This window comes from Lampris incognitus, chromosome 5, assembly GCF_029633865.1.
Source record: "Lampris incognitus isolate fLamInc1 chromosome 5, fLamInc1.hap2, whole genome shotgun sequence".
NCBI classification, from domain to species: Eukaryota; Metazoa; Chordata; class Actinopteri; order Lampriformes; family Lampridae; genus Lampris; species Lampris incognitus.
Genome location: NC_079215.1, coordinates 29817067 through 29840873, shown reverse-complemented (window position 1 = coordinate 29840873; position 23807 = coordinate 29817067). Strand labels below are relative to the sequence as shown.

The window sequence follows — 23807 nt, the reverse complement described above, 5'->3', positions numbered from 1 at the left end:
TAACCAGCAGCACCAGCTGAACTAAGGTGTCTTGGGTTACCACGCCTTGCTCCACAACCACGTTAATTTTATCAATCTACTACTATTACTACTACTTTCGGCTACTACTGTTAGGGGGTCGCCACAGCGGATCATCCGTTTCCATTTCTTCCTGTCCTCTGCATCTTCCTCTGTTACACCAGCCACCTGCACGTTAACTTTATCAATACTGTCCAGAAAAGAAAAGAAAAAAAACGACTCAAGTATTCATTCTACATACGAACTTTACACTGTCATAACCAACAATTTCACCGACCGCTAAACCGCTATCTTCCACCAAGCAAGTGAAAGTCGGACAGAGTTAACCCCGTGTCGGCATGTGAGCTCCTCCAGCCCCACGCCTCTGACTCCACCAATCTGCATGACTCACAGCCGAAACCACGCCAGACTCACAAACACCACTACGACAGTAAATCTGTCAAAATACAAATACAAAATGTGTCCGGGTGGCGTGGTGGTCTGTTCTGTTGCCTACCAACACAGGGATCACTGGTTCGAATCCCCGTGTTACCGCCAGCTTGGTTGGACATCCCTACTGACACAATTGGCTGAGTCTGCGGGTGGGAGGCCTGATGTAGGTATGTGCCCTGGTCGCTGCACTAGCACCTCCTCTGGTCGGGCGGGGCGCCTGTTCGGGGGAGGAGGGGGAACTGGGGAGAATAGCGTGATCCTCCCAACGCGCTACGTCCCCCTGGCGAAACTCCTCACTGTCAGGTGAAAAGAAGCGGCTGGCGACTCCGCATGTAACGGAGGAGTCATGTAGTAGTCTGCAGCCCTCCCCGGACCGGCAGAGGGGGTGGAGCAACAACCGGGACGGCTCGAAAGAGTGGGGTAATTGGCCGGGTACAATTGCGGAGAAAAAAAAGGGGGGGGGATAATACAAATAAGAAAAAAGAAGAAACAACGAAAGATAGAAAAGATAGAAAACACACACGCTGAAACACACTCTCACTGACTTCTGCTCCCAGCATGCACTCAGAGAGAGAGAGAGAGAGAGAGAGAGAGAGAGAGAGAGAGAGAGAGAGAAACAGATGGAGGGGCAGAGCTCTAGATACACTACATCTCGGTTTACTTCTCCATACATCACCTTCTTCCAGCCCCCGGGCTGGTGGAGAGAGCCAGGTGCTGTCACGCTGGAATGTTTTCCTCACCTGAGGAAAGGCTTCGATAACATTCTCAGGTGTGTGGGTCCAGTTGCCCCCAAGACACTGCCTTTCACACACATACAAAACATCCCAGCAGCTGCACTTGATCTATCCAAATACTCAACTACTTGAAACAAACAGCAAAGAGCAACAGCAAAAACGTGGTTTTACATTGACTAGCCAAACCAAACATAAAGAAAAATAACTGCATGCACACTGTGGGATGAATTTGGGTAACCAACACCTACAAATACCAACCACTAAATTCATGACCCCCCCCCCCCGCGCGTACACACACACACACGTTTCTCTATCTATACCTGTGAGGACCCTCATTGACTACATTCATTCCTAGTCCCTAACACTAACCATAACCATCAGACCAACATGCCTCACGTTAACTCTTACACTAACCTTCTCTTAATCCTGATTCTAACTTTAACACTAAACCCAAATCCTAACCCAAAAATAACCCCTTGAAGAAGTGAGGACCAGCCAAAATGTCCTCACTCCCATGGTTAAAAACTCAGATTGGTCATCACACACACACACACACACACACACACACACACACACACACACACACACACACACACACACACACACACACACACACACACACACAAAACTATCCATGCTTTCTATATCTGGGGGGGTGTTACAGTGCATCAACATCAGTAACACATTCATGAGCCTTCATTATCGTTACGAACCCTCTGTTCCTCTTTAAAACCCGCCTACCCTGTTCTGCCATGACAAAACATTACCTGAGAGCACTGCCTTCTGGGAACTTCAAAACAACGAGGAGAAGCTGACGAAACCAAAAGAGTAAGCCACTTTACACTTCATTTTAACATGGAAGTAAAATTACAAATTCTTTAATTGAGGACTGAATGTGATGCACTAATAAACTACCTGCAGTTACGAATCAAGAGGGTGGTGATGGGGGGGGTTCAAAAGAACTCTTGATCATTTGGGTTGATGGAGTCAGCGTACGGCGACAGTTTAAGCCTGTGACATGACAGGAGGCGAAGACTTCCTAAGGCAAAACCCTGAAGCCCTTTGACAGATCCAAAGAAGGTTGTGGTAATGACGGCCGTGTTGGCCGAGCATGACACAACCCTTTCAGCTGGGTTTAGCAGCAGGTACACAGCGTGCTGCACGGTGGGCGGCGGATTTCAACTCCACACAGAACTGATGACGAAAACACTATTCCGGCTATTTTTACCTCACCTTCACGCTGATCAGGGAAAAAAATACACTTTCTCTGACAGTGCTTTCTTTGGTGTGATACATCCATTGTTGTTTTGACAGGTTTTATTTCAGTGGGAAAAGAACTGATTTATGATAACGATTACATAGTAATCTATAGCCAAGTCACGATGGTAAATATGATATGGGCGCCATAAAAAAATCACCATAAACTCAAAGCACAAAAAAAAGGGGAATTTTAGGTTATTATGGCTACATCTGTCCTTTACAAGGCCTGTGTATGCATGTTAGTATGGCCCATATGTAAATAAGCAGAGCATATGTGGTCACCTTTTTTCTTTTTTGGGGGGATTTTTCCCATTTTTCTCCCCAATTGTACCTGGCTAATTACCCCTCTCTTCCAAGCTGTCCCAGTTGCTGCTCCGCCCCCTCTGCCGATCCGGGGAGGGCTGCAGACTACCACACGCCTCCTCCGATACATGTGGAGTTGCCAGCCGCTTCTTTTCACCTGACAGTGAGGAGTTTCACCAGGGGGCCATAGCATGTGGGAGGATCACGCTATTCCTCCCAGTCCCCCCTCCCCCTGAACAGGAGCCCCAACCGACCAGATGAGGCGCTAGTGCAGCAACCAGGACGCATACCCACATCCAGCTTCCCATCCGCAGACACGGCCAATTGTGTGTCTGTAGGGATGTCTGACCAAGCCAGCGGTAACACGGGGATTCGAACTGCCCTGTGTTGGTAGGCAACAGAATAGACCACTATACTACCCAGACACCCCATTTTCACCTTTTCTGACCTACTGCCTTCCAAACACTTAAGAAGTACATCCACTGTCATCTTCAGCTCGCTATTGTAGGAGGGGGCGAAGGATGAGTGCTGTCTAGACAGAAAGTTTGAAGTTCAGTCACGGTGTAAAGACACTGATGCCGTATAAGTGTGGTACGTATGGCAATGAGTCCTGTGACAACTCACGCTCACAAATGAGTTCTCCTGATCTCTAGATTCCTACAAATCACCCATCAATATCACCATTCAATGCCCTTCACCCCCCTCTTATCATAACAATAGTAACATCCCCGTCCCAAAACCCATTATACACACAACTCAAACTACACACACACACACACACACACACACACACCACACACACAAACACACACACACACACGCACAAACACAAACACACACCCTTTAATCTCATTTTTGGTTGGCTGCACTGTTTTGTAAGCACTCAAAGTGAAATTCCAGACAGGGAATGCACAGGTGCGAACATATGCACAAGTGTATGAGAACATATGTCTGTGAGACACGTCTGGTGTAGCCTAACTGATGACAGTCTTATAGCTTTGTCTTGTAATGGAATAATGGCTACGCTGGTAATACAATAGCGGGTCCACTCTATAGAATGCATGTGTAGATGTGCATGCACTCAGCTATAAGAGGCTATGTCCTTACAGTGCTTGTGTGTGTGTGTGTGTGTGTGTGTGTGTGTGTGTGTGTGTGTGTGTGTGTGTGTGTGTGTGTGTGTGTGTGTGTGTGTGTTAATGTAAGCAGCTATGTCTGAAAGCAAAACGTGGCCAGACTTCTTTGCTCTTTGCGTTACATTACACCATATCATGTTTTAAAGAGACTTCAGGATCTTCAGAAAGCCTATTGGTAGCTTTTACAGGGTGTATGAATTTAGAAACCCACACTAACTAACTAGTGTAGGAATCTAGCAGGCGGCGAGTGGTAATATGAATGACACAAATCCACAGAATTTCCTCCTGTTGAAGGAGATACACAAGTCTTCCGGTAAAAATCTATCGACTGTTGAGGAGCATGCATACGTAATGTGCGAAACAGTCACAATGCACATGGATGAACAATACACAAAAGAACTCCACCGCAAACAGCCTTAGGGCGCACAAACTGCAAACACAACACTGTACAGACCTCTCAAAGTCGAGACAAACTCAACCAATAGATGACAGGGGAAATAAGATACTGAGCTTGATGTATAGACTTCGGCAGTCTGCAAACCAAAGCACATGGAAAGCATTTCAGCATGCAATAGTGGGTTGGATGCCACCAAAAAAAAAAAAAGCCTAAGTGATTTTACACTTGACTAGGACAGCGGATGATGTCATTTTCACTGTTTTGGAACAGCCTCAGTTTCAAGTTGACATGCCTTTTTTTTTCTATTCAAAACAGAATAAGAAGAACTCCCAGACAGCGTATGAAGGTAAATGTGCGCACACCTTAAAGTTGAAGCACTTCTGATGAAACGACACTGAATTTCAAATACACACCCAAAGTATACTCACACAAAGTATCTTCCGTCTCGGTACGATATGCACACAAAACACAAAAAAAAAGGAGCATGTAACGTGCACACGTATATACACCCACTTCTTCTGCCTTTCAACCCCCAGGTCAAAGGTCAATTGCCCACAAGCACGCACACAATCTTGGACATAATTCCCACCCACCAACCCCTTACAACGAGAGCAAAGAGCAATAATAGACTTTCGATAAAGCAGAGAGCAGGTCAGGGAGAGGGCACAGAGGGAAAACCTTTCAAGATGAAGCGGTTGGGAGAGAGAGAGCTTGCAAACGAGAGAGAGTGTGCCAGTACTCACCCTGTCTAGTAAGTCGTCAGGTGCCAGGCAGACACTGAGATGAAAGAACAGCGGGTCCTTGAGCGAGGCAAGGTAATGTCTGCCTGTCTTTTTTTTTTTTTCCGCTCCCCAAGAGGCTGGCCACAAATCTCTCTTCTCTCTCACTGTCTCAAACACATGGAATGACTGTCTCACACATGCAGGAACCAACTCGCACACATTCACGGTCACGAGAAAGAAAACTAGAGATGGACACAGAGAGAGAGAGAGTGCACTGTATGTGCAAACCCAGCCCACCAACCCTCAGCAAAATTATACTCGTCCAGAGGGTCCAGAAAGAGCCCAACCACAGACTCTCAAATTAAATGACTAAATCTTCTTGTTTGGAATCCAGAACCAAACAGAGGTAGACAGAGAAGAATGTGTATGTGCACTGTATGTAGGAGAGAGCGTGTGTGAACAAGTAGGGGAGAGAGCACTGGCGTGTGTACACTCCCTTTAAGGGTGGTGCCTATGAGAGAGACAGAGAGAGAGACAGGTAATCACGCTCCCTCTCTCCCTCCGAGCTACACTCCCTCTCTTCCCTCCTCCACAGTATTTGCTCAATCAGGATTCCTCCCTCTATCTTGGAGATAGACAGACCAGGAAGAGGAAGAGAAACCAGAGGGCTTGCTTTCTTTTCAGTTGCTTTCATCCATTTTTTTATAACAATAGTCCCACGAGTCAGACAGACCTCGTTAACCAAGTTAACATTATCACTTCTGATCAAACATTGGTGTGTGTATGTGTGTGTGCATGTGCGTGTAAAATTCAAGCCTGTATAAAAGAAGAAAAAAAAGTACACGGTGCACAATGCGTGCAAAATTAGGTTGTTTGGATTGGCAGGCAACATGCCCAACTTCTACAAAACCCATCTGGATGGCTCCTGCTGGATAGCAGCCTTACATAAGGACCAATTAGCAGCAAGGTCCGAGAGAGGGGCAGATAGGCTGGAGTAAGTGGTCGATAAGAGCGGAGTCAGTCAGGGGAGAGGAAAGCTGGCCTTCACATGATGTAACAAGGGGGTGGGGTGGAAGGCCATATCGATCATGTTTATCGCACAAACATGCATACTTGCACACATAGCGGCTGAGCAAGCAAACACCCATACACACATACACAAAGTTCATCATGGAGTGTCTACTTAAAAGTGAATCAGATAAAGAACAGGAAATTTGAATGGGTATGGATCTGGGTTACTGTTTACCGTCTGAAAACATAGGCCGCGTCATTTATCGGTTTGTACATTAAACACACACGAACAACCATGACAAATGAATGTTTCCATGTCCTCTGACTGAATTAATGCCAACATGGTTTGGTAATTCTTAGAGAGCCTTCACATCTGAGGAGGGGTTTTTTTGTGCTAATGGTACAAGTTTGACCAAACTATGTGTCAAGGTACAAACTAAGATATCAGAGGAATGTACAGAGGAGTAAAGGACCCATGCCTTTTATGATTCCCTTTGTCTGCTGTCTGACAAGAGCACTGATTTGTCAGTCCTGCTTGCACCAAAGCTACACTTAATACAAATGTTAAATTAGCTCACTTTGCAGACTTACAGTAAACTTACAGTAACAGAGCGTTAAGTACATATCTCTGGGACATTATTGTGCACCGGGGCATGTGTCGTAATCGCTTCAAAAGACACAGCAAGTGTCGTAATACCTTGGGAGTCTTTCCACAGATCCAAAGCCAAAGGTTTGCACTATATAATCACAGATCAGAAATCGACACAGACTTTGTGATTACAGAGCAGCTAGCTGCTGTGTTACTGTGAAAAGGCTAGGCGAGTCCCTTCCAGACTACAGACTTGTGAGGGCCTTCCCCTCTTTCTCTTTGTCTTTGCTGATTAGCAGGCTGACTCTGTTTTGACAGTAAGACACCTGGTTTCAGTGCCACCCCCCCCCCCACACACACGCTTCAGTTCGATGCCCTAAACTGTTGTTCTGCAGCTCGGCCTGTGTATTCACCACTGGGCAGATCATCTGTCAATGTTTAAGTATTCACCAAATCAGCAAATAAGGTGTCCACGTTTTCAAGTACATGCCTTACTGGACAGGTGCAGTCAGTAGTTGCATAAGTCATCCGTGAGTTGAAAGCTATTGTAGTCCACAGTGTACACATAACCTCAATTAAAACCAGATTCGTTTGTGTGATTTCTAGTGAAGGAAAATGAATGAGATTAATTTGGGTACACATCGATAGAAGAACTGAAATGTTAATCGTTTTGCATTCTTGTTGTGGAGCATTGTAAAATAAAAAACAAACAAACAAGCAGTGAGCAGAAGCGGCATACATAGTAAAAAAAAAGTTTTAAGTTTTCAAATGAGTTGAAATGTTTGCATGTGAATTTCCTTGATGGTTTGGATGGTTGACTGTGCAAATCAGGGGACCACACCCATGCAGCAGGGTTACACAAAGTGCTCTTATCCATCAAATGAGTTGATGTGTAGTCCACGCATGAAGCTGCAGTTAAATTTGAGCCAGTGAATAAAAACACCTTTCTGTGGTGAGGCTGTATGGGAAAAAAAAAAAAAAATCCGGAGATGTCGGTTGATGGTGAATTGGATGTCAGAGAGGACACCTCTGTGTGTTGCATTACCTCCAGACAATAACATCAATTTGAAAACATGACAGTCATTTCCTCCCCGAACTTCAACAATTTTATCTTTTTTTTTTCTTTGTAAACCAAATCTGTAGGAATACCTTTTGCCGACACTGCTTGTAGTTACCGTTTCATAGTATGCAGACAAATACAGATGTTCTGTCTTGGGTCTACTTTGCTACTTAGTATGCCAGAGCTCAGCGAGGCGGTAGACAAAACACCTTGCACAATCTTAATGTTGGGAACTCGGAGGCTTTGGAGACACATCCCTGACCATCCACCTCCAGCCTTAACAGTGAGACAAAGTACAAGCAAATGTAAATGAACGGGATGAGTCTCGAAACTGAATCAACCCCTCTCCAGTGATGATCAACCGAATGCAACTTTGCTGATGACAATAACATTGCAAATATTAAAAGCAACAGCGCAATTGCTAAACCACATGACTAACAAGTTTATGTTGAGATCCTCATTCAAAAATACAAAAATGCACTGAATCAAATGACAACCACAGCTGAGAGCCGACGCACTGATGTAATCACAGGGTTGGGCTTTTATATTTGCACAAGCCTCGACCTGACACAGAACACTTAAACACACACACACACACACACACACACACACACACACACACACACACACACACACACACACACACACACACACACACACAGCTGGTTTTCAGTGTCACCATCCACTTCACTGTCAAACAGCCATCTTTGTAGTTAAGTGGGAAACTGATGATGAGAGGTGGCCTTGAACATAGTCTGGATCCACTCATTGAGTTACTGCATACTTGAATTTTGGGGGCAAATAGAATCTTAGGGGTGATGCATTTCAGTTTGGTGATCACTCTCCATTTTAGTGATCCTTTCTGTAACTCCAGTAGCTCACAGGAAGAAAAAAAAGAAAGAAAGAAAGGTGATGTGAACAAGCAATTGTTGCATGGTTTCTGCAGTAACACCTCATGGATAAAGAACACATTGTGATTATGATATCACCTCTGACAGCCTGAAGGTATTAAGCCACATCTTAGCATGCCCATGCCCTACCCTTTACCTACAGGGCTGATTCACCCAAAAGCCTGTACTGACATGGTCGTTTGACACATTCCCCTTTCAGCGAGATCACAGCCTTACACTTACGATACCTGACTGTTTTCACAGCCAATCATTCACAGGGCCAAATTAGGACAAAAAGATTTAATGGACTCCAAACGTTGAGATTGTTTACTATAAGATGTTATTTTTCTATGCATTGTCTCGATTTGAAACGAAATTGATAGTGACTGCAAATCCTGGTGGTCTCGTGCGTGCCTTTAAATGAACGAGTGCTGTTGATCTTTCTATCCGTTTCAAGTGGGGTTGGACAAAGACAATGGGTGCAATTCTAGAAAAGAATGTCTACATGAATATACATGATACGTTCAACAACAACGAGACGATGATAAACTTTCAATCGTTACGATAACACCATATATATTCATGCGCGCACATGTGCGCACGTGCGCACACACACACACACACACACACACAGCCCAAAGTTACAATAAAAAATACCAGACGAACCTGTCAAATTTAAGAGCATCCTAATCACTTCATTAAGTGAGATTTACAATAGGGTGTAATGCACTCAGCAAATAATCATCACATCAGAGAGAGAAACCAAGAGGCCGGGAAAGGCTGACCCATTGAGAGAGTGTGTGTGTGTGTGTGTGGGGGGGGGGGGGTAAGTCAACAGGCCAGGCTTGAATACCTGGGTTTCAGGTAGAGAGTGTCTGCGGATTATCTGTGTGACTTGTTGACAGAGAAGAGCCTAAAATTACTTGACTCTTGTGGCTTGAATATATTTCTGGGCATCTGATAACCTGCGGCAAAGCTGAAGATAAGTCTGGTTATCATATCAAGTCATGACGTACAAGTTAGAGCGACATTAAGGTCAAAGCCTGGGGGAGGATTTCTGTTATCTGTATTAATTATGACACAGCTAAGCTTCTCTTCAGACAGACGAAGAAGGTCTATGCACTGTAGCAAACCCCCTGTCACACTGAAACACTCCACCAGCTGCTACTCACACTAAAACCTGGGCTATAGCTATCAAAATCAACACCATGTTAAAGCAAAAGGAAGAAAGAGAATGTGTAAAAAAATAAATAAATAAAGGTCTGATGTTTTAATATTGGTTCGAGATATAATAAAGTGTGGAAATGGGACAGCAAAGCCCCTGTAGAATTGACTTTGTCCTAAATCGTACAGTGATAAATATTCAACGACAAAATGTCTCAAAGATGATTAATTATTCAGTAAAGGGGATTAAAAAAAAGCCTCTTCTCAGTGACCGACACGGCAAATCTCGAGGATCCTTATCAGGACAGCAAAATATAACCACGTCCATGAGCATTTACCACTCCACTCCAACCTTTTACCACAGCAACTGTTGTCAAGGTGAGTTTCACTTTCTCAGCCACAAGGGGATTAGCTTGCCTTTATATAGGCTCAGCCTCTCCATAAACAACACAGCATATGATGATGCTGCACACCCTGCTGAGTAATGCTACTGCTAATCGGATCACCTCCATTAGCTGAACGTATGATATCCCGCATACAGTACGTGTCTGCAGTCAGCCACCGCTCACACCGGTGCTAGCTGACACCCTGACACATGAGTTTCTATGGCCAAAATGTTTGACCCTGCACATGCTACTTCACCTGCTGCATTCCTGCACAACAAAGGCAGCCGTTCCCGCCAAATGCCAAGTACACGCATAGTAATACTGCACCAACCGATAAAACTGCCTTCTTTAACAGAGCCAAACACTGTGTCGAGTGTAACAAACGCCGTAAGCAGTTTTTTGTTTTTTGTCTGACAGTATTAACTGTGACATCCTTTTTCTGGAGACAGACTATTTGGATCACTTTGGGTCTCTGGGGTTGATATGAGGGAGGCACACACCAGAGGCCAACGCCCACTGCTCCTTCTTCATGAATAATTAATAAAGTCTGCAGCGATCACTGCCTGATGGTTGTGTGACACAAAGATACTGACTTCAGAAACAGCACCAGTCTGGCAGAGCACCTCTTCAGTGAAGATAAACATACTATTTTGTATGCTAATACATCTCAAATGAAGAGTAACGCCCGTGTGAGGATTTATATACATCAACTCAGAGGTTTTGAAATTCTAGTAAATGTGAGAGAATTCAAATCAATGCTACAATCTAGAGGCCTTTAAAGGGAAAGTTCACCCCAAAATCAAAAATACACGTTTTTCCTCTTAACAGTACTGCTATTTATCCATCTAGATCGTTTTGGTGCGAGTTGCCGAGTTTTGGAGATATTGGCCGTAGAGGTGCCTGCCTTCGCTCAAATACAATGGAACTGGGTGGGACTCGGCTTGTGTTGCTCAAAGACTCAACAGCAGCGTCTCATTCCAGAAATCATGACCCGGTTACTCCAGATAATCTACAGCCCTTGTTGTGAGCAGTTTCATGTAGGAACTATTTTCTTAGACCAAACTACACCTACATGAAACTGCTCACTACAAGGTCTGTGGATTATCTGGAGTAACCGGGTGAACTGTCCCTTTAAGGGCAGATATTTTAAAGGGCAATTCTGGTTTTTCCAAACCTGGGTCTTATTTTGGCAGTTTTTGCCACTGTTATGGTATCAATTTATTCACCGGCTTCATTTTGGAGATATTGGACATGTGGCCACAGCTGGATTTTACAATGGCGTATTACGGGGCAACTGAACACAAACATCGGACATTGATGTTTGTGTTTGTTTATCAGACAATGTTTCAACGAGTCCAATTCAACCCACTTACCTACACCACATACTTGGAAGTCACAACAAAAGTGCAAGTTAAAAGTAATTACCCAAAATGTCCAATATAACTATAAATTACTATATATTACTATACACTTCCTGGTTCAACTTGCAGGAATTAATAGTACTTATCAAAGTACCAGTGCAATTGAGAAGTAATAAAAAATGGGAACTCATGTAGTGATTCATCATGAACCCAAGTTTCTAAGACTAACTAGGTAATAGGGGTTTTCCTTTGTTGTTGTTGAAAGGACAAATTTCCAGCTCGTGTTCTGTTGTCCTGTAAGATGCCGTTGTAAAGCTCTTTCTAGCAATGCTGCTGTGTCCAGAATTTCCAACACGAAGCTGATAATTAAAATGATATTACTGATATGTACGACGGCAAAAACTATGGAAATGAGACCCAGGTTATAGACAAAGATTCCTGAGCATTGAACCAGGAAGTAACTCATCAATGTGATGGACCATTGTTGATAATATTGGACATTTCGGGTAATAACTTTTAACATGCACTTTCATTTTCACTTTCAGATACATAGTTGAGATAATTGGGCTGAGTTGGACTTGTTAAAACACGTCTGATGCTCGTGTTCAATTGCCCCACAAGACGCCGTTGTAAAGCTGAGTCTAGCTGTGATTACGTATCCAAAATCACAATGATGAAAGGCGATGAGTAAAATGACATCATATCGTATACATGCACAATGGCAAAAATCCCTAAAATAAGACCCAGGTTGTAAAAAAAAAATTGAGTTATCCTTTAACAGGAGTCAAATTTGAAAGAACGACTCTGATCAGGTTCACTAACTTGAAGCCCTCTTAACTAAACAAGCACCCATCTCTCAGTCATAACGGAGTGGCATGGTTTACTCAGTGCCCTGGGCCTGTGTTGTGTTCCAGGCTGACAGCCTGGAAAACCTGTCCATGGGAAACAGGAGACACGCATGGCAGAAATCCACAGACTTTTTATTTTTCAACTAATCCCTTCCCACTGTCCCCCCCGCGTGGACGCAGCAGCAGATAATCCGCGAGAGTTGGACAGCTGTCATGTCACAAACATGCATGACAGCCTCCATGGCTGATATGAGTGACAGCAACATTAACATGGGGGGGGGGGGACTGCAGACTGGCACCGCATCCCCTGCATGAGCAGATAACGTGACAAACAAATCTCAAAAAGATCAAAAAAATATCACGGTGGTTACATTTTGCAGGAATGTCATTGTAATGTCATTGTAATTACAATCGCAGGAGACAGTTTGGTGGTGGTGGTGAATGGGGGCAGGGGACATTAAGCTGTGAGGTAATGTCAGTCAAAGGCATGTGGTCTCCGTCATGTGCAGACCACATTGTTGCGTAAGAGCATTTTAGGATTTTCAGACCATTGTCAGGACAAGTACAGTAATCATTCTTAACATCCACCAGCAGATTGGTCTGCAAAGCCTTTCTGCATGAAGATGGCTGAATTTGTTTGTTTTTAAACTGGGTACTAATTGAATGCATTGGCACTCAGCATGGGAGATCGACCAGCGATTGATTATTGCAAAATAATAATAATAATAATGTCACTGTAGTAGTCATCATAGAAAAGCTAAATTGTCAAACCACGGGGCAAGATAAAATGTGAGGATTAGGGCAGTCAGTGGGGATGAGGTTGCTTTTTACAACCCATGGATAGTCCACACAAAAAAAAAACAAATACAACAAACTATTAGTTAATTATTATAGTGTTGACAGAGCATATTAACATTCAAGGACTTCCTGGTTTTGAAATGTACCAGACATAACGCCTTAGGGCGAACAACAGGCTAGACGGTATCAACCAGAACTACTTGACTTGACTTTCGTTTTCATATGCAGGGATAGGATATCAGTCTTAACTAAAGGCTATATTTTTATCACACCAACTCCATTTTAAAGATCTTTTTAACCAATTTCTAGAAAATCTAATCTACAGTGCATGTGCTAATATCAAGAGACCAATGAGGTTTCTAACAAGAAAAGTACAGTTTGAAAATTGTTCAAAGTAGCAGGGCACGCTTATAATGGTGTGAAAGGAGGAGGTGAGTTGGCGCTGTTCTGGAGGTTAGATGGACAGGCAGCATCACTTAAGTGCCAAAGTCAATTTCTCTCATCACCGAAAGGCAGTCAATCAGGTTTCACTCTGATACCAAAGATGCAGCATAGGGACGTATAAGACGATAGCATTAACCCTGAGGCTATTTTGTGTGTGTGCGTGTGTGTGTTTATGAACCTAACACCCATTAGGTGCTTGGCTGTTCTCTCTCTCTCTCTCTCTCTCTCTCTCTCTCTCTCTCTCTCTCTCTCTCTCTCTCTCTCTCTCTCTCTCTCTCTCTCTCTCTCTCTCTCTCTCTCTCTCTCTCTCTCTCTCTCTCTCTCACACACACACACACACACACACACACACACACACAAAGTCATCAATCACTTTAAACGAATCCTACTTGGCACTGAAAGTTTTCCTTTTTTTGCAGTAGGTTACTGCAAAACATAATGAATGGTTTAAAAGTCTGTCTGTATAACATCATGACACATAACCTTTGACTCGGTTTCTTGTCCTCAGAGTAAAACATAGCAAAAATTCATCTGAAAACTCCCAACGTCACACTGTTGTGTGAAAACTGCTAAGAAACAAACTGGAATATGTACTTTAAAGGATCATGAGGGGCATCCTGGTAGTCTCTTCCGTTGCCTACCAACGCAGTGATCGTCGGTTCGAATCCCCGTGATACCTCCGGCTTGGTCGGGCGTCCCTACAGATACAATTGGCCGTGTCTGCGGGTGGGAAGCCAGATGTGGGTATAAGTCCTGGTCGCTGCACTAGCGTCTCCTCTGGTCGGTCAGGGCGCCTGTTTGGGGGGGAGAGGGAACTAGGGGGAATAGCGTCATCCTCTCATGGGCTATGTCCCCCTGGCAAAACGCCTCTCTGTCAGGTGAAAAGAAGCAGCTGGTGACTCCACGTGTATCGGAGGAGGCATGTGGTAGTCTGCAGCCCTCCCCGGATCAGCAGAGCGGGCGGAGCGGCGACCGGGACGGCTCGGAAGAGAGGGGTAATTGGCCGGATACAATTGGGGAGAACAAAAGGGGGTAAAAAAAGGATCAAGAAAGGTCAAATCGTACAATTGGTTTTAACAAATGCTTTTGGATAACAAAGTGGACTGCGTGAATCTAAATGCACAGCGATGCCATTAGTGCCCTTTCTTATCCAAAACATCAACGACGTGTGGGGAATCACAAACTGTGTATGCAATGTCAACAATCCCTGAGGTAAGCAGGGTACAACGTAAAAAACCCCCCCAAAAAACACAGTGAACCCCAGAATGGTAACTGACCACCTTTTGCTGTGCAATACAATCAATGAGAGGTTCTAGTAATGAGACTGTCTGCCAATCAGCCCTGCAGGATCAAAGGCGTATTTGTTTTAAAGGCACACCTTCAATCAAAAACCACTTTTTACTGCAGCGAGGACTTTGATACCAGTGCTGGGTGCAGAGTAACTTCACAGAAGCTTATCTAATTTTAGAATCAACCATTTCTAGTGAGTTGCTCACGGTTCATTGACCTGTGTGCTGTTACACGAGCCTCATCATCCATGTTACAGCTATCGACACACATTATGGCACAACTAGGCTCCTTTGCAACTGCATCAAACCGAGTTCACTAAAAAGGGTGTGCTGTCCTTAGATTGTGAGACTCTGGACAGCGAGGTCGTGCCGTGTAAGTCATAGACACTGGGACAATCTCGGGTATGCACTTACACACACTGTATCATAAAACGTCACTGATATGGGGCGAGTTTTTATGGCCTCACATGGAAGTCAGTGTAGATATCAAACGGACAGAGGGGGAATATAAAAGGAGGCGTTTGTAACATGACATTAACATTTGTCATTTGGCTGACACTTTAATTCACAGTGCCTTTACGTCATCATGAGCGAATGCATTTCTGGTCATCTAAGACACGTATATTTTACACGATGTTGGCCAGGGGAAAATTAAAAAAGAAATTTACACAATTCTTACTCCAATGAGCCTTGGGGCCTTTGAATCACACAAAAAAATTCCCCATGACCCCCAGTATTGAAACTGAGACCAAGTAAGAGCTGATGTGTATTTTCTTTCTTTGACCTTAGTTCAAAGCAATGTGGAGGTGGACATCACAGAAAGTTGAATCAGTTCATCTGGATACAACGTTTATTGACAGAAACGTTTCATCACTCATTTAAGTGACCTCTTCAGTCTAAACTGACTGCAGGTATCCCCGCCCCTTATAAACAATATAGTGACATAACGACTGAAAACAACGATTGGTTTCATACGCAAATTGCCGCAACCACTAACTAGTGTTTCAATAGCCATGTGAATTATTCACAGATTTGGGAATGGTTGCAATCACAAGGCTCGGATGACCTATCCAGAGACACCACCAAGCCATTGGTTCAGATTTGTGGATGACACCAGGGTTGGAATCAAATCTCAGGATGTACCACATTTTACCGACCAAATTAACACAATGGACAACCACATCAAGTTCACCAGGGAGGATGTGAAAAATGACAGATTAGCCTTCCTAGACTGTGAAATCGCCATTGGTGATGGGGGACATTTGATTGTTGATGTTTACTGTAAACCATCACATACTGATCAGTACTTAAGGTTTGACTCTCATCATCCACTGGAGCACAAACTAGGAGTCATCAGGACACTGAACCACTGAGCTGACAACGTCCTCACCGACACAGCGGCCAGAGAAGGGGAGAACCCCCACATTAAACAGGCCTTGGTTAAGTGTGGTTTATCCTAACTGGGCATTTGTCAAAGCCAGGAAGATGCCCAAACAGTACACCAGCCAATCGAAAAGAGAAGGACAACAGCTGCCTAAGTGAAAACCAGTGTGATTGCTTATGTGGCGAGGGTTTCGGAAAAGTTGAGACACGTATTTTCCAAACACTACGTCTCAGTTGTTTTCAAACCCCAAAACACATGCACCAGAAATTGGTCCACCCCAAAGATCAGGTCCCCCGGCACAAATAGAGCAATATAGTATACACTGTTAAGTACCAGGAGGATTGCCATGACTTGTATATCGAGGAAACCAAACAGACTGGCCAAGAGGATGGCACGACACAGGACAGCTAACACGTCAGGCCAGGACCTCACAGTCTACACCCATCTAAAGGCCAGTGGCCACCCTTTCAAGTATGAGAATATGCACATCCTTGATAGGGTGGAATGCTGGTTTGAACGGGGAGTCAAAGAGGCCATCTATGTGAAGAGGGACCGACCGTCCCTGAACCGAGGAGGGGGCCTAAGAATACATCTGTTGCCATCTTACAATGCGAATAGTTCACATGGCCATTGTAATTCTAGTTAATGGTCATGGTAATGTACATAGGATACTGATCATTGGTTTCGGTCGTAATGCCACTGTATTGTTTATAAGGGTGGGGATACCTGCAGTCGGTTTAGACTGCAGAGGTCACTTAGATGAGTGATGAAATGTTTTATATATATATATATAAAATCCAGTGAGTCAAGTAATTTCTTTATTACAAGCCTGGTACTGTCTAATAAAGAGTTTACTTGACTCACTGGATTATTTTGCTCCTTATTTGTTGAGCACTTTCCCTGCCATTGTGTGTGTGTGTGTGTGTGTATATATATATATATATATATATATATATATCCATAATTGAATAACTCAACATGTGAAGTTCAGTAAACTTATGGGTTAAACAATACAGAAAGTAAGACAGCTTTATTTAGCACTATTCTGGCAGAATTCAGCATGATGACCAACTTAATTGTTTCCCAGATTTTTTTAGTGGTTACTGTAGACCCTAAATGTATGTAGAAATGCAGGATATGAAATTCAAGTTGCAATTTTTTTTCTGAGGGGCGGGGCGGGGGGGCAGACCCCTATCTTTATTGTGTCCCCGCCACTTCTTAAACTAAAGTTAAACCCTTGGTTACATTACATTATTTTACAGGGTAACTAGTAATCTGTAACCTATTACATTTCAAGTAACCTTCCCAACACTGTGGGCAAATGACTGTAAACCAGGGCAGCAGGTGACGGCCGTGTCTTGACACCAGCAGTTTTACCAGCCAGTTGTGTTAAACAAATGAGTCCCAATAACACTTTAATACAACCAGAGAAGTATTGGTAAAAGTCCACGAGTCTTCCCACAAATTCAACATAGGATGGACATGAGACTGGATTCCCAGAGAGTTGAATCAGTTCATCTGGACGCAAACCTTGTCCAGATGAACTGATACAACTTTCTGGGATTTCCTCACCTGGATTATTGAGCATGCACCAGGACATTATACTGGGATGTGTGTGTGTGTGTGCGTGCGTGAGACAGAGCCTGAACAAACCCCCACCACTACTACTTGTCGCCCTGGGTGTGCTTGTTTTCGCAGGTTTGCTCGGGTCCTTAGATGCGAACAGATAACATATGATGTGGAGAAACTGCGGCCCGACAGACAGAAACAACGCGATAACCCCCCCCCCACATACACACACGCACGCACGCACGCGCACGCCGACCGACCGAGACAGAATTTGGTCTCCCTCAAATTTTAAGGCGGTGTGTCACGTAAAACACCGAGTAAGGGGTCGTTGTTGACTTTTTATTATTATTATCATTATTATTATTATTATTTCTTTCGTGGTGATAAACTAAAGTCGGATTTCACGTTTCCATGAAAATCCATGGCATAAAGACACAGCCGCATGGTAGCGGCGGTGGACGCACGCTGCAAGTGTGCCGACGAGCCCACCACACGGAGCTGTCCCGACACGAAATAACACGACCCCTACAACCGCAACCGTGACCGCAGATCGGTCTGCACGTCGGACACGACGGTTGGAGGACGGTCAACTTACCTTCTTCTTCTTCTTCTTCTTCTTCCCCGTCTTCTTCTTTCTCTTTTCTTATTCTTCTTCTTCGTCGTCTTCTTCTTCTACTTGGACAGTCATGCAAGATGTGTCAGCAGGTGGCAATAGTATCCCTGAAGAGGACCTTTGGCGAACGGCAGCGGTGTTCGACTCGTGCGGCGACCGAGCAGCTTCCCCAATTCTTGGTCTATATTAATGGCAAGTCGTTTTTTTGTTTTGTTTTGTTTTGCTGTTGTTGTTTTGTCAACACACCGGTCATAGGGCCATTTTCAAATCCGGCAGACACAAAGACAGACAAAACTGTATGTGAAGTCATTGACCGGCTGTGTGCGTATGTATATGAAGTGTGTCCGTGCACGGCACCGCAGTCGGGAATGAGAGGAGCTGGGTGGGAGGAGGAGGATGAAGAAGATGCGCCGATCGTTGGAAGGGAGGGTGGGAGTAGGATGAGAGGGGATGGGTGGGGCGAAGTATGTCCTCAACAAAGATTATGATACGGAGTGCTGGACGGTGACCTCAAGCCTCAAGGGAGACTCGGAGGAGATGACAAGGTCACAAGTTTACCCATCTTTTGACTGACATTGATGCTTTCGGTCGCCTCCTCCATAGTTTATTGGCAGGCGACATGCAAACCCGGGCAGTGATCCCACTCAGGTTAACAGGGTTATTTACTGTAGGCCGGGGGGTCGTAATAAATACTGTGTTGAGTTGCTAGCTTTGCATTTAGGCCACAGTCTCCTCCTCTGATGAAATATTTTGTGAATGATATCCAGTCGTACTCATCACGCCACCTATAGTGATAATGACATAGTTGTTGTAATGCATTATTTGAGGTAGTAGCACAGCGCCAGTACAGCAGAAGCAGGAGGATTAGTTTCTGTATCCGGCAAATACATAATATATTTTTCTCAAACAGACTTACATCAGATTCAACTGTACCCTATATGTCCATTTATAAGTGTAGCTATATCTTTAACCACAGTATCCTTCTGTAGTCGTAGTTAATAACCTATTATTTTATTCGTCCTCCTTTATAAAAACCTGTGCCGTGTTGTGAAGAGGCTCAGGGCGCCGGCAGGTTTATCAGGGTTTGTTGCCCTCTAGTGTTGAAATATAGAAACTACAAAGCCAGGGGTCGCTGGTTTTAACGTCTATGTGACTGTCTTCTGTACCAACACAACCTCCCAAACAATTCACTACACAAGTTGTTGAAACAGTTTCCTTCATGCTTATCTGAATGGCAACACGATGAATCCTGAAGGAAATATTTCAACATAATCCACAGATGTACAAAAAATAAGCACTGTCTTCAAGATTCAGCATTCAAGATTACTTTGTCCTGAGGAAATTTGTCTTGGACATAAAGGCTGCCACATAAAACTACATAAATTATAGTGCAGTAATAGACATAAAGTGCATAGCAGACAAAGTGCATTGAAATACATGCAGCACAGCCCCTCATTTCACACCGTCCTTATGTCCCGAGTTTAGGAGATTCACTGATAGAGGCATGAAAGAATTTTTATACCTGTTTAGGTATCATATCCTGTATTTAATTGGAACCCTATAGTGTCTACCTGATGAGAGCAGATTGTATTCTGAATACAGGACATGAGAGGGGTCAGCGATCATTTTCCTGGCCCGTTTGTCTTCTCAGAGAGCATTTGGAGGGAGGGATGCTCCCTCACCCCCCATCACTTTCATTGCTGTGTGGACCAGTCTGTTTATTTGTGAGTTTAACTTAACTGATATGTTACCAAACCAAGGTGAGACTCTGTAACGTAATATACTCTCTATCACAGCAGGATAAAATAACATCATTACCCTCAGTCCAACCACAAACACCAAAAAGTGGAGTGTCTGTTGGATCCTGGTACATACAGAATTCACATGGATGTCCCAAGACAGATTACAGTCAATATGTACAACCAAGTACTTGGAAGAATGAACCGGGATAATACAAGCGTTATGGATCAGTAGTGGAGAAGGATCCCGCAGATGTCCTGGATCAAAAATCATTTCTTTTGTTTTCTTAGTGTTTACAATGAGATGATGGTCATCGCACCATTATCAGGATCAGAATCAGAAATACTTTATTCATCCCCAAGGGGAAATAGGGTCCTATTACAGACACTCACGCTCTAGTAAAGAAAAACTAAAAACCAACAAGATAAAAAGAAAATAGAAATAAATAGAAATAGAAGATAAAATATATAAACATATGTGTACCATGCTTCAGCATATAACACCCTATCTATACTGTATTACTGCAGCATGAAACAAACAGCACAAACAAACACCCGACAGGGTAAAAGAAGTCGAAGGGCCAGTCTAATGACTTGACTGAGAGTGTCTGACTCTGAGGGAGGAGTTGTAAATTTTGATGGCCACAGGCAGGAATGACCTCCTGTGGCACTCTGTACTGTATTTCGGCAGAATACAAACTTTTCAACCTCTAAAATAAAGCTAGAAATGCCAGTGTCTGTACCCATAAGTCCCAAGATGGCAGTGTCATCAGAAAACTTGACAACAAATGTGCTGGGATGACTGCTTGTACAATCATTTGTATATAATGTAAACAGAACAGGAGAAATCACACATCCTTGAGGAACGCTTGTGGTAATGACTTTAAACTCAGATAACGTCTGGTTCACTCAGACCTGCTGGGTCCTGTTGGTCAAAAGAGGAGTGATACCACCTGATGGTATATGGGTTAACAGACATCTGTCTGAGCTTACTGAGAAGGATGTGTGGCTGCAGGGTGTCAACAGCAGAGTTGAAGTCTGCAAACAGCAGTCTGACGTAAGCCTTGGGGTTTTCAAGGTGCTGCAAAATAAAGTGTACTGTGGTTAGTATTGCATCATCAGTGCCATGACTGTCTTTACAGGCAAACTGAGAAGAATCTAGCTGTCCGCTTATGTTTGACTTCAGCTTCCACACCATCATCTTTTTCCAGACACTTTATTACAACAGAGGTCAGGGCTACTGGTCTATAGTCACTATTTTGCTGGTGGAACAGGCTTTTTCTGGGAGAGGAATAATAATTGCCTTTTCCCAGAGAGATGGATCTATTTGTGAATCAACAGACGTTAGACAGACAGAGACCCAGGCTGGTGTCAGTTCCTCTGCACATCTTCATATGGAAAGCTGGGACACCGTCAGGGCCGGTTGCCTGATTGGTGTTTGTTCTTTTAAATCAAATCAAATCAAATCAATTTTATTTGTATAGCCCAATATCACAAATTACAAATTTGCCTCAGTGGGCTTAACAGCAACACATCATCCTGTCCTTAGACCCTCTCATCGGATAAGGAACAACTCCTTTTAAATAGTCTTGTGACTTCTTTGGAACACACTCATCAGTTATGGTGTTAATGACACCGTCACGTTCTAAAGAGAAATCACATGAATCAAAGCTAATGTAGAAGTTGTTCAAGTCATTTGCCACATTACCGTCATCTGTTGTGTGCAGTGTTTTACTGGTGGGAGTCATATTTGTAACAGCTTATTAGGGTTAGGTTTGGTTAATGCTTATCACTGCATTAGCTCATGTTAATTAGTGTACCCTTCCTGTAAAGTGTTAGGAATAGGTAAGGGAGTGGCTCAGATACACTCCAACAGACAGTACATTAGGATTGTTCTGTACTTTGGGTTTTTGACAACTATGGCATCAGTCTCTTTGCATCGACCCCTGCTGTATCGTTTGACATTTTAAATCCACCACGCACAGAAGGCTACCTGTACTGTGGAGCGCGGAACTCAATAAAAGTATTTTTACACTTACTCACCCCCACCTTATTCCTTTACTTCTTAACATCCACATGTACATACGTAATCGTGGCTGGTTCTTACACTTGTAAAATTTCTCGTTAAACGTGGTTTATGTAGATCCCATCAGACTTGAAATGTTTGGATGGTGACTTCACTCGTTGGTCTATACCCAAACAAACATCATGTCCAAGACAGGTTTTTGTATTGTGTACGAGCCAGGGAGTTGGTATATGTGTAGGTTTGCTTCCAGCTCTCTGCTGGCTATCCGAGTGGAAAGTGAAGGAGTGTGCCTTGGCGCCAGGCAGGGCTCTTTGGAAAGGTGGATTGGAGGATGTTTGCCGCATGAGGAATACTCATACTGCCTTCAGCACTACAGACTCTGGTTTACCCAAACCAGGTGTGGACCGATGCTGGTACAGGTTGGCTGGCTCTAAGGTTCCCTCACATTAGTGCTCACTTGGGTGGAGGCATCTTTAACCTACTTGTGGGGTTTATTATGGGCACTCCAAATATGTAATTCAAAACAAGCTTTCTGAGAGGGTCTACAACCAAACAACTAATAGAACTGCAATCAAATTCATCAATGACTCATTGTCCATCACTGCTTAATCTAATTCAGTATCACATTAGGCCAGAGATGATCCGAATCCCTTTACGAATTGGGGAAAGGCAGTAAAAAGAATTGTTGATCACGTAAAATTTCCCGACTAGAACTCAAGTTGCATTTTTTTTATTTTTTTTTATTAGAAGAATCAAGGGAATTAAAAATAGAGAGATTGGTAATGTTGTACTTTTTTGATTTTATATATTTTTTTTAATTTTCATATATTTTGTTGATCCCTGTGGGGAAATTACACTCTGCATTTAACCCATCCTAGCTGTGTAGCTAGGAGCAGTGGGCAGCCGGCGTGCAGCACACGGGGACCAACTCCAGTTCATCTTGCCATGCCTCAGTCAGGGGCACAGACAAGGAGTATTAACCCTAACATGCATGTCTTTTTTTTATGGTGGGGGAAACCGGAGCACCCAGAGGAAACCCACCGCAGACACGGGGAGAACATGCAAACTCCACACAGAGGATGACCTGGGATGACCCCCAAGGTTGGACAACCCCGGGGTTCAAACCCAGGACCTTCTTGCTGTGAGTCGACAGCACTAACCACTGTGCCAACATGCAACCAACTTATAATTTGCTTATAATCAAACTTGTACTTGCTTATAATGTAGCGTCAATCAAAAAAAAAAAGTAAAATTGTTTTTTCCAACCTTCAATTTAAAATGGCTGGTTCACACTGAAGACTTTGGACAAGAATATGTACTAAAATCCAATTTCCCCTCGAGGATGACTTAAGTATTCTGATTCTGAAAAAAAGAAGCTGTGAAAGTGAAATGTGTAGCTCAATAAATGAGATGACTTTTGTCAGTAAGTATTCTCGTCCTGAGTCTTAAATGCTGCATTTTTGTCACAGAATTTGGCATTTTTTTCTATTTACCCAATTTCCCCTCAGGGATGGAAAAAAAGTATTCCGATTTTGATTTTGCTTTTGCTATTTGTCAGCACCTTTTGATTGCATGTTGTCCACAGGCTTTTTCCATTTTTTTTGTTTAAAATGGCTAGGTTTCCCTCAAACTGTAGC

At 43.6% G+C, this 23807-nt stretch overlaps 1 protein-coding gene across 1 annotated transcript in view; it reads right to left on the bottom strand.

Moving 5' to 3' along the window:
* coro2aa (coronin 2Aa) overlaps nucleotides 1-5086 on the bottom strand; it is a 40389-nt gene extending 35303 nt beyond the window's left edge. The window contains exon 1 of the mRNA XM_056279923.1: nucleotides 5021-5086. The gene's annotated coding sequence lies outside the window, so the exon portion shown is untranslated. The remainder of the gene's footprint in view (nucleotides 1-5020) is intronic.
* Between the last annotated feature and the right edge of the window lie 18721 nt (nucleotides 5087-23807).